Genomic DNA, 12211 nt, shown 5'->3' with positions numbered 1-12211 from the left:
AGTATATTTTGTCTTGCATTGGTGGAACACTGCTTATTTTCCACTGATCTTGTCCAGTGATCCTGATTTTTATCTCTGAATATACACAGTACTTCATGCCTTTGGAGATAGCTTCCCATGTGATGAGAAGGTGACACTGACTCTGCCAGTCCTAACTTCTGTGAGATCATTGCCTTAGACACTGACAGCTATGGCTTAGCATATAGTATATGAAAAAGAATTTATTCACGTATATTTACAAATAACATGTTGCTAAGTTAACTAGAAGGTATAGCAGTGAACTCCATGCCTGCCTTTTAAAAACATCCATTTGAAAAAATTTAAAAATTGAAAGATCCAATGAGATTGAATTGTTGTAGAACACATTTTTTTCTTTTATGTATTTGGTTGTTACAGGATCTCACTACGCAGCTTGGACTCGTGGTGATCCTCCTGCTTTCAGCCTTCCCAGCTGTGGGATTACAGGTTTATGCTACTAAGCCTGGACTCTGGCCAGCTCAGCCCACCCGGGGTTGGTGTGGCATGTGGTGCTGGTGCACCAACCACAGGCCTGCACTTCAGTCTACTGAACTATCTCGCTGGCCCCTTTAGGTGGACACATTAATATAGTTTTGCTTTGACTTGGAAAAGTTAATTGACCAAATACATGTGAAGTTACTATAGAATACTTGGGTTTACTAAGGGGTATACACAAATTCATTTTTCCTGTGAAGACCTTAGTGATGATGAGAGTTGGGCATGGTGGTACAAGACTATAATCATAAAATGTGTGCTTCAGAGCACTATTAGTCTTGATGCTGGTCATGACCACGTATCACATATTTAGCTTTTTAAAATTCATCTTCAACGTGACCTGAGAGGCTTGCTTAAATATGTTGTGTTCCATATTTTTCCAGTAGTGAGGTAGAACTACACAAATACGTAATTTTATTTTTGATATTAGGGATTGAACTACAACTTTTGCACTGAGGTAAATCTCCAACTCTTAGTTTTGAGACAGGGTCTTAAGAAATTTCTCAGGATGATCTGGAACCTGTGGTTTCCTGTCTCCATTTCCCGTAGTGCTAATGTAAGTATGCACTTCTACACCCAGCTAAGACTATTTGTTAAACAAGCCTCACTATACAGTTCCAGTGGCCTCAAACTCACTTTGTGGCCTGAGCTCAAGGACCCTGGTCCTGTCTCAGCCTACCCGTTTCATCGTGCACCACACCTGTCTGAGACTTATTTTTAAAAAATGGGACTCCAAAAGTAACGTCTGCTAATAACCACTATTCAAAGAGTTACTCAAAAAGTGCTGTGGATGTAACTCAGTATGAAGACCTTGAGTTCACACCCCAGTACCACAAACACACAAAAGGTGATTCAAAAATCAAAAGATGTGCTTGTATGTTACCATGGGAAAGGCGTTTATCAGAAGAGCTAGAAGGTGAGAGGTGGGGCTAAGAAAGATTAACATGCTTTTCTACCTGCTTAAACTGATTTTTTTTCCTTTGGTACCAAGAATCGAACTCAACATCACACTTGGCAGGCAGGTGCTGTGCTGCTGAGCCATGTCCCTGGCTGTTAAATTGATTTAAAATGGATAAATACAACAATTAGACAAATTGGCTTAAGAGTCTGGAAAAGAGACACCTGGTTTCTGAAAAGTACTATACAGTCTTTAGTGTTGACTCCTAGCTTAACTAGCTTTGTGACTCATGTTTTTGTTCCGTTTCATTTTGGAACTTGGGCTCACACTTGTAACTACCTCAGCCTGCCAGGATACTGGGCTTCCGGGTGTGTATCACCATGCCTGGGAGGGAGGCACCTTGGGGGTCTTAGTACTGTCAAGTGTGAATGGGAAAACAAGCCCTGTCTGAAGGGACTGTTAACAAGAAAGTGAAATTTAGGCCACAAATACCTGTTCATTAGTATATGCAAAGGGGCTTTGTGGGGTGGCAGAATGCCTATTAATCCCAGTACTCAGGAGTCTGAGACAGGAGGATCACTGCATCTGCATCGAGGTCAGCCTGGACTACAAAGTGAGTTCAAGGCCACCCTGAACTGCACAGTGAATCCCTGTCCCAGGAAGAAAATAGGAAGTATGTGCACATGGGTGAAGTGAGTAGTATTCCTGAACAACTGGAATTGAGTAGTATTCCTGAGTTAAGTGTCCAGCGTGCTTTCAAAGTTCTTGAAGTCCTCAGCAAATACGTTGCCCTCGTTATGGGTTTCTTTCTGGCAGGGAGACAGAGTCTACACAGGTGGTGCCAACCTGGAGCTCGCAGCGATCGTCCTGCCGCGAGCGGAGTGCTGGGATCACAGGTGTGCGCCACCACGCCCGGCCCGTGCGCTGCTGTCCCGACCTTTGGACAAGAAGGAGCTCGGTGTAGCAATCATTTTAGTGTTTTCAAACATTGTCACAGCTCCTGTATTTCTCCCCCCATGGAGCAGAAGGAAGAAAATGTGAAAGATGCAGTGAAAACAACCTCAATAGTAAAGTAATAGCCACAGATTTTTCCTTGACAAGGTAATTCTGAGAAGAATCCTATAAAAATGGGCTGTGGACCATCATTAGTTTTCAAACGCGGTTCTCCGTTTTTCTGCACTATTTGACAGCACTTCCCTGAAGACTAGTTTTAAAAGAATCATAAGGGTGTGAAGGGTGGATATCACCAGATCATCTCATTTTACTCCTTATTTGCTCTAAAAATAGTCACTTCTTGTCTCTGGATTTAAAGGAGAGCACAAGACTCCATGCAGTAGAGCAAAGCCCCTGTACCTGGAGCAGTTTGCAAGCCTCGGTTTGCCAAGCTGTGTGTCAGGACTGAGGAGGGGCTCTCAGGGTCGGATGCGGTGGAGGAGCCCACAGTGCCGTGAAGCTGGAGGTCACGGGCTTCAGCCACTTGCTGAACTGCTTCTCAACCACCTCTGAGCCGCCAGGGACCTTCCTCGCTAACTCCCTGTATCGCACCCCCATAATTGAGAACCTAAGGAAATTTTGTGGGTTTTTCTGTCTCCAGCTAAAGTATTTCCCTTTCCCCAGGTTCCACCTCAATTAGAAGGTGCCCAGTGCAATTCTGAAACCTGTCACCTTGACAGGAAGGAATGAAAACTATTTTCAATTGCTAGTGAGTCTTAGGTCTTGTGTTAGAATAGGCTCCTTAGGATATAGCAACAGAAAGCGAGTTTCAAAGATTGAGATGCAGATATTACAGGTCTGAAGAGCAAGAAGCAGCACGTTCAAGGGGCCTTAAGCTTTGCAGACAGTTTACTTACACCAAAGGGAAGGTTTTAATTTAAAATGATCTGAAACCCGTGCTGCCCCAGAAGCACCAGCAGATGGCAGACCTGTGCAGGAGGTCCGGTCCTTCAGAGCAAGCCTGACTTGCGGCTAGAAAGGAATCACAGTGGCGCAATCTGTTGTTGCTGTTACTTTGCTGAGGGGGAAAAAAAAGTTCTGAAGTAAAGGGCTGTTTTACCCCATTCGTGTGTCATCATAGAAGTCAGTTATGTCAGGCAGAAATGCTTCCTAAGCTATCACGTTAGCAGTAGTAGTTTGCACTTTAAAATAATTCTTTTTTTTCAGCCAGTGACCTCTCTTCCAGCACTATGGATCAAACCCAGGATCTTCATGCGCTAAGCGGGTGCCCTACCACTGAGCCGTACATCCAACCTTTTTTTATTTTTTATAAGCCTTTCTCATGTTTCTGTTTTCATTTCATACAAGGAATCAAGAGGCAGGCGCATATGCCGCTGAGCTATGTCCCTGGCCCCTTTTATATTTTTTTGAGACAGGCTCTTGCTAAATTGCCCATCCTGGCCTGGAAATGGCAATCCTCCTGCCTCAGCCTCCGGAGTAGCTGGCACTACAGGCATGTGCTATCGTGTTTTAGTATTGATTTAAAAACTTTATCTTACACGAATTCAAAATTTGCCAAAAATTCATTACACTGGGTTTCATCTTGATAATGAAACCCAAAGTCACAGAGAATCATCTATCACAGCGTGCTCGCAGGTGAAGTGCAAGCCTCATCTCAACTTCAAAAGAGAGAAAAGAATTCCTGAGGAACAGGAGTGGAGACTTGAGATACATTCTTACATCCTGAATGAGAAACATACACACTATCCGAGCAAGGTTCTTTGAGTTGCTTATATGTTTGCTTGTTCAATTTTCCATCAGCATCACAAGTGCCAACTTTGATTCAGGCTGTCTGCTGGTAGTGAACTCTGGCATGCAATTCCCAGTGGCCACACCAGGGATTCACCAGGCCCAGTGAGGACAGTAGTTAGCTCACTGCTGCTGGGCACGAAAGGTCTTCAGAGTAAGGGGTGTATAAGATTGTGAAGCAGAGTAGAAGGTCATCGCTCTTCAGCAGTTGATTAATTTCTGAGTTAGAAAAAAGAATGCTTCGGATTAAAGGAAAATAAATCATCTCCCCATGTGCAGTGGATTCTGAAATTAGGTTAGCCATGCATTCTGAAACAACCTTCATCTGTCTTTCTCTAGCAGCAAGCATAAGTCAACATTTTCAAGGCCTGCAGCAGGATCACCAAGTAATCTGACAGCCAGGCAAGAGCAGAGTACTTCATGGTAGTGAATGGCGAGGAGCCCAGGTGTAGCTCCTCTTGCCCAGGAACTATCCCAGAGAGAGGGTTCTAGGTTAGCCAGGAATGGGGCAGGTGACAGTGAGACCAGCAAGTTCAGATTTGGACATTGGTCAGCAATCTCCACCTCCAGGTGCCACACAGTTAAAGACAAGGTCCAGGGGAAAGACAAAGGGTGGTTACTGTGTGAACAGGGGAAAGCAGGTCACTTAATGCCCTCAGTCTAAAAGCAAAACCAAGTGTCTGCCCAAACATGGTTTATTCTTTGGGGCTGAGGGGCCCAGTTTATGTCCCTCTGGTCTAACCTCTCATTTTTAATATTTGACAATGAAGACCAGGTTTTCAGCACTGTAATGACCAATAAAGATGCTAAATGTCTCACCAACTTATTAAAAGTTGAGAACAATAGACAAAGTGATGGAGCGCACCAGTCCTATAGCCAGATTGCCCCTCTAACACTTGGTGACTGTGTCCCTTGGGTAGGGCTCCTAACCCTTCCAGGCTTTGGTTCTCTCATCTCTAAAATGGGAATAGCAGTGTTAACTTTGTAGGATTGTGCTGGGGATGAAATGAGTACATACGTGTGACACTTTCCTTTCATTTGCCCTATTGGAGGCCAAGATCACAGGAGTTTTTTAGTCAAGTACACACCCAGCTATGTATGTGGATCTTGCAATCTGACCACTTACACTCTAGAACTACAATGATCAGAAGCCATTGCTTAGGAGGGCAGAAAAAAGAAGGTACTAGAGCAGAGGCCAGAGGTAGGCCGCTGTGGGCTGTTTGTGTGTCTCCAAAAGCAAGCCTGGGGATGAAGCAGTTCACATGCCACAGTGTTTCTCAAGCTTTGGTGTGTGTAGAGCCACCAGGAAGCTTATAGAAGTGCATTACTGGTTTTCTTCTCAGATTAAGTCAGCAAGTCTGGGGTGAGGTCTGAGAATTTGCATCTGTAGCAAGTAGGTGGTCCACGGATTAGACTTGGAGAGTTGCTGACGTATCTTTTGTCCTAATTCTCCAAACAATCCTGTGGGCTGGGCATTGTATCTGTCTTATTGTGGAGGAATCAAGGTCAGAGGTCATGGCTGACTCCTTCAATCCATGCCACGCTTAAGGAATGGAATTTGTTTTAGTGAGTCTGACTCTGAAGCTTGTGTTTTTTTCTACCTCACCATGTGACAAAAAGCACAGGCACTGATTCTCTGGAGAGGAACAAAGATGGCTAATGTGTTAGTAAGCTTTCCCTTCCTGTGACAAAATACCAGAGATAAGCAACTGAAGTACAAGAATGGTTTCTTTGGACTCATGGCTTCAGTTCATGACCACTTGGCTCCATCACTCTGAGCCTGTGTAGAGGCAAAGCATCATAGTGGGAAACATACGTGGCAGAGGAAGCTGCTCACTTCGTAGTGGCCAAGAAGCAGAGATGGGCTCAGGGGTCCAATATCCCCTTCAGTGGTGCACCCCTATTTGCCTAATTCAACATAACTTACTTCTGACAGATCCTACTGAGTGGAGGTTCCCCCACTTTCCCCATAGCCTTTAACACATGGCCTTTCCTGGACATTTGAGATTCAAACAATAACATTTAGGGTATCTGTTGAAGGCAGGAGTAGTAGAGAAGGTGAAAGGGCAGATTTAACTGGAGAAAGGAAAGCCTTCTGGTTAGTTTCTACCACCCCCTCCCAGCTTGCTAGCTTCCTGGCCTCCCTGCACACAGCTCCCATGTCTGATCTATCACATCCCTACCACCATGTTTGTAGAACCTTTATCGCCTCTGTAGGCTCATTCCCTGGAAGTGTCCTCACCCACTTCGATAAGTTACAGCCATCCCTGTTGTCTCAGTTACTGTTCTCTCATTGCTGTGACAAATACCTGACACCCAAAATGAAGGAAGGAAAGTTTATTTAGCTCACAGTTAGTGGAGGTTTCAGTCCATACTTAGCTGGCTCCAAGGCAGAGCAGCACAGGGCAGAGAACAACCTTTCACGGTGGTGGCAAAAAGAGCAGAGAACGAAATGGAAGGTGCAGCAGCAACAATGGCAGCAGAGAGCAAGCCTGTCTCCCTTATGTTGCATTCAGGCTATTCGCCCCAGGGCTGGGGATAGCACTCACACCCATTATCCCAACAGTACTCACACCCATAATCCTGGCAGCATTCATACCCATAATCCTAGTGGATCATGAGTTAATCACAAAGTCTAGAAGTCCACCCCATGACTGCATGAGGCTTTGGAGAGACACCTAGATATACACCATAATTCTCATCTTGCTCTGCTGCTCCATTTTCCTCTGTAGGATGTCCACTTCCTTCTTGGTTTAGAAGAATCTTGCTCTTGACACCTCAGCCCCTCTGACCACCTACCTTGTGCCCCCAAATATTGGCATTGTGCCCTTCCTGTGTCTTCCCAAGATCGCCCTGTCCTGCCTACCTCTTTCATAGTTCTTGTGTGTTATGGTGCAATTATCTACTTATTGATGAACTTCTGTTCTCAGGGGCTTGTTTTGGCTAAGTTTTATCTCTACATTTTCATCAGCAGTTATAATACCTGTTGCAAAATGGGGCAGTGTTTCCAAAACTTGTCTGCATGGGAGAAGCGCCTGCCAATCTTTTAAAAATTTCTAAGCCATGGCCACTCCAGGCTAAAGTATTTTGGATTTGGGAGCATTTCAAATTTTCCTATTAAGAATACTCAACTGGTGCCGGATGTGGTGGCACACATTTGTAATTCCAGCACTCAGGAGGCTGAGGCAGGAGGATCACTGTAAGTTTGAGACCAGCCTGGGCTACATAGTGAGTTCATGGCCAGCCTGAATTGCATAGTGGGACCCTGTCTTAAAAAAAAATTAAATAAAGTAAAAGAATGATGAACTGGTAATCTATGTGAATATTCTAAAATCCAAAAATATCTGAAATCCTATACACTTGACGCCAGCCATTTCAGATAAGGCAAAGTCCACCTGAGCCATAGATTGGGCAGCTTATAGACAATAGACACCTGTTCTCTACAGTTCTGGAGGCTGGGAAGCCCAAGATCAGGGCGAGTCCATCTTGCCGTCTGGAGCAGGCATCTGCTTTGTCGTTGGTGGCGCCCTACTGCATCCTCACATGGTGAAAGAACTCTGGTCTCTCATCCCCAACTAGGTGCTAATTCCATTCCTGAGAGCCTTCCTGTGCCCTGAACACCTCAGGTGGGCCTCACTCCTAATATCATCACTTTGATCATTAAGGTCAATGTAGGATTTGGGGGCAGACACATACTCTCAGGTCATAGCACAGGCAAAATTTCTAACTCAGAAACTGCAAGGTAATGAGTGTTTCTTATTGTAGGCTATGTACGTGTACACATCCCTAATTAACCAACACAGAGCTTTATAGAAGGTTAGCTCCCTCAGCCTTCCAAGTGAGAGAAACCCTGTACTCGCAGCAGAGGGCGCAGTTGGACCATTTTCTGGTCTGGTTGTGCAGACATTTTTCTCATTAAAGCAGAGAACAGGCCCAAGGTTACATAGGAAAGGGACCAGTCAGGAAATAAGCCAGTCAGGACACTCACCAACCACCTCAGGCCTGCTCCTCAGGGTTGAGCTGATGGTGGCCCCGGGGGACAGTGAGCCCCAGGACTCAGCTCTGAGTACCCTCCTTGCTCCTGGTGCTGCAAAGTTCAGACACTGCTTGAATCCTGCTCTGTGTCTGGGTGGGCTTCAGTACCGATCCTCAGCAGCCAGAGTTCTTCTCTTGGTCTGAGCAAAGCCCCTGCACTGGGGTGCTATGGGTGTGAGCCCCCCCCCCCCCCGGCCCCCGGGAAAGCTGTCTTTAGAAGAAAGGGGCAGAGGCCCTGCTTGGCCCAGGTGGCAGGCCTTACTCCTCCTGCTGTCCTGAGCACAGCTCAGCCCACAAGCCCTGTCAGAACCCCCTGTGTGGCCACCTCATGGCCAACACCCCAGTGTCTCCCTGCAGAGAGACAGCTGACACCTGTCTGTGGCTGAGGCTGTGGGACCCCTCCTCAGACTCTGACTCACTGTCTCCCCCACTGGCAGTTGCAACCTCGTCCAAAGGTCTATCCACTGGACCTGCTCGAATCTTAAGAGTGCTCTGCGGCCAGGAGCCCTACCTAAGGGCAGCAGGCCAATTAATGGGACCACACTGCAAGCAGGCGACGGAGCTGGGTCCTCAATCTTCTTGGCAGGCAGGGGAGGTGGCTGACATCTGAGCACACCTCTGCCTGCTTTTGGTGTCCTGCAAAAACAGCAGAAACCCCTCCCTTGTGTCCTGTGAGCTGGAGACCTAGGGAGTCAAAGGCCCCCCAGACTCAGCTACATCTTCCTAGCCAACACCACCACCGTGTGGGGGATGGAGAGGGACAGGCATATGGTGGATTGGTGTAGGGTGCAGGTCATCAGAGACGAGAGAGGGTGAAGTGAAGGTACCTTGGAAAGCCCTGGGAATGAGCTGAGGCTATAGACCCAGTTAGGAAGCACCTGAAAGAGGTTTGTGGAAATGCGTAGGAGGCATAGTCCATCTAATGTACTGCACGTAAGCATTTATACATCTTAAAGTGTGCAATGTGTGTGTGTGTGTGTGTGTGTGTGTGTGTGTGTGTGTGTGTACTTTTGATTTCTTATACAGGGCATTTTTAACTCATTGAAAATTTGTGTATATAGAGTTTAATTATGGATGTCAGCAATGTCAAGGGGTGCCCAAAGCAAATTTTCCAATCCTGACACTGGCCCTGGGTCCCTGGGTCCCTTGGTCACTTCCTTAGTCCAGGGCTAGCAGTGAGATAAGCTCCCATCCCTGGGCATTAGATGACCAAACCCAGCTGTGTCTTCCCAGGGAGGCACTCTTTTTCCCTTCTGGATGCTTCATGTTGTCAGTGGAGAATAACATTAATTGCCCTATTAATCCATATAAATTCTTTCTGTTTTCAGAATTTTCCTGTCACACAGGAGGTGCTCCATCAATGCTCAATAAATAAATGCTTTGGAGGCCTTATTGTCTACATGACATAACAGAGCGAGGTAGACACAGGAAGGGGCTGTCAGAGCATACCCACGCAGCAAGCAGCGATTAGCACCCTCCGCGGAAGGCAGCGCTCGGTGCTGGGCGGACTCCGCAGCGCACAGGCCACAGAAGGCTTCCTCGGGGCACCACCGGCCTTGGCCTCGCAGTTTCAAGGTGCACAGAGTGAAGTGGAGATGTGGGCCTCCCCATGGGCTCAGGTGCATCAAAGCAGCGAGGCTCGGGACAATTCTGTAGCATTCTTCAGATAGAAAAGCACAAGGCATACGAAAGAAAAAGGTCTCTGAAAATGCTCACTGAAAATTTGAAACTGTCCTTCCTAGCCAGGAAAGAAAGTGCAGACCTGAGAGAATGAAAGTGGGAGAGTCAAAGCTCTGGGGAGAAACTGTTCAAATGCACTTTTAGAAAAAAAAGATCCAAAAAGGAACTTTCTAGAATATCTAGGCAAGATCTAGAAATCTTTACACCCTAGGCACACCCTCCTTTTTAACCCCTGATCTAGAGAAGCTGTTCTTACTTGGAATGGGTGGGGAAAAAGTTAATCTATTAATTAATTTAAAAAAGAGTAGTATTCATCCGCCTAGCAGGAAAATGATTCCAAGAGGAACAAGTCTAGAGAGCGTGTGGTTCCCCCGCAGTGCACCCTCTCATGAGAAGTGACTTTGTCCTTACCAAGAAGCAAACTCAACCCCCGCCCCAGCAGCAGGTCAGAATACACACAGCTTCTCCTGCGCCACAGCAGCCACACAATTGATTTTCTCTTCCCTCCTGACTCCCTCTCCACAGTGGAACTCAGTTAGCAACCTTTACTTCCTGTTCTCCAGTAACCCTATTTGGTGAAATTAGAATTAGGAGTCTTAATTCAATGTAGCACAAAGCCCAATGCGATTAGCTTTATGGTTTCAAGACCTGTGCTAGGAAACAGTGTCCTGCATGCTCAATTCCTCTTCCTAAAATTGACACAAAGCTGGAGAGGAGGGAAGTGAGGACAGGTCAGCCTGGGCCCGCCACAGCTCAGAATGTGTTCAGGCCTAGATGTCTCAGAAACTGTTCTGTGATGCCTGACCTGTGTCTGTCTTTAAAAAAATAAAAAATAAAAAATGAGTTAGTCCTAGATTCCTTCTGCATACAGTGTAAAGGAAGGTGACAAGCTGAGCTGGAACACAGATAGTTGACACTCTCTGGCATCCCCACATGGGCAGCAATATGAAGGCATGCAGCTGGTTCAGCATCTAGTGTCACCTTTGCCAGGCCCTGACCCTGAAGGTGTCCACCACCTTACACTTGCAAGGGGCCACACCCAGAAGGACCAAGTACTACTCTGATATTATAGTCTTGAAGTTCTTATCAATTTTGGAGCCACAGAACCCCACACTTTCATTTTGTGCTATACCCCAGAAAGAGTATAACCAGCCCCATCTGTGCCATAATTCTTTTGTCTGGTAGAGCATATTGTTGATCCTATTTCTAAAATGGGAAACTGGTGATCCAAGTGGGTAACTCAGTAATGCACCCAAGGCCATATGGACTGGTAATAGCATCTCTGGGGTCAGAAGCCAGGTCTCTCCTATGAGCCCTGGCCCGTGTTGTTACGCCTGCATGACGCTGCCCTCTTGGCTTAGCTGTTTAGCTCAAGCCAGGCTGCCTGTCTGAGTTACGATATTAATTCTGGACATTTTCATTTGAAGTGCATTGGCAGGCAGCTTTTTATCCCAGTAATGACTAAGATAATTATTTGAGCTCTCTAAGTAGTTTTGCATGGGAAGTATTTATTTTGTAGCAAAATGCTTCTCAGTAAAATGTAAATTTCGTCTTTAAAAGCCGGGCAATCGTTTTTCCCTCACATGCTTTTAAAATGGCATCAGTGATGTCTACATGAAGAACAGTTGCTCTGTAACAAAATTACATTTCTTCATAAGATGTAGTGATTTAATAATTAAAACCATATCCATGAAATATAAATACTAGGTTTTCATAAATAAATTAAATTAGATTGTGGCTGTTAAGAGCCAATTATCATGTAAGATATCTCCAACAGTTGAAATAATGAGAGTAGAATATTAATTTTGACATTCTGTATAGGCCATGATTATAAATTGCTAAAATGGTCTAATAGGTTATGGAATCTTATTGAGATTTGAGATGGCCCTTAAAATATTCATCGCATGTTAGAAATTAGTCCTCTTGATTGATTTTAGTTATAATTCTGTTATATGTTTACCAGACGGTAGGAGGAGGGGCATTGAGGACCTGCAAAGAAGAGTCTGTTCTCCTCTGGAAACAATAATAGTAACAAAGATGGTGGCCCATGAATATGAAGTGTGGACAGAAATAGACAAAACTAGATGGGAATATCTTCAGGTGGACCACTTTAGTAGCTCTGTGGCCTTGAGCAATGAGCTTCTAGAATGTCCTCAGGTGTAGAGAAGGGTCTTGGTGAGGACTGAATTAGTGCAGGAAGCACACAGCGCAGCACCTGACCCTAAGCAAGGGAAGCTAAACGTTCTGCTGCCATGAGGGGACAGTGAAAGGCAGCAGAAGATGTCACTTTCTTACCTCAGTTATGCATTAGCTTTGATCTTCAGGGCTATGGCTTCTCTTCTT

This window comes from Octodon degus, unplaced genomic scaffold, assembly GCF_000260255.1.
Source record: "Octodon degus isolate 3935 unplaced genomic scaffold, OctDeg1.0 scaffold00019, whole genome shotgun sequence".
Taxonomy (NCBI): Eukaryota; Metazoa; Chordata; class Mammalia; order Rodentia; family Octodontidae; genus Octodon; species Octodon degus.
The sequence above is the reverse complement of the archived record's forward strand: the minus strand, read 5'-3'. Positions refer to the sequence as shown.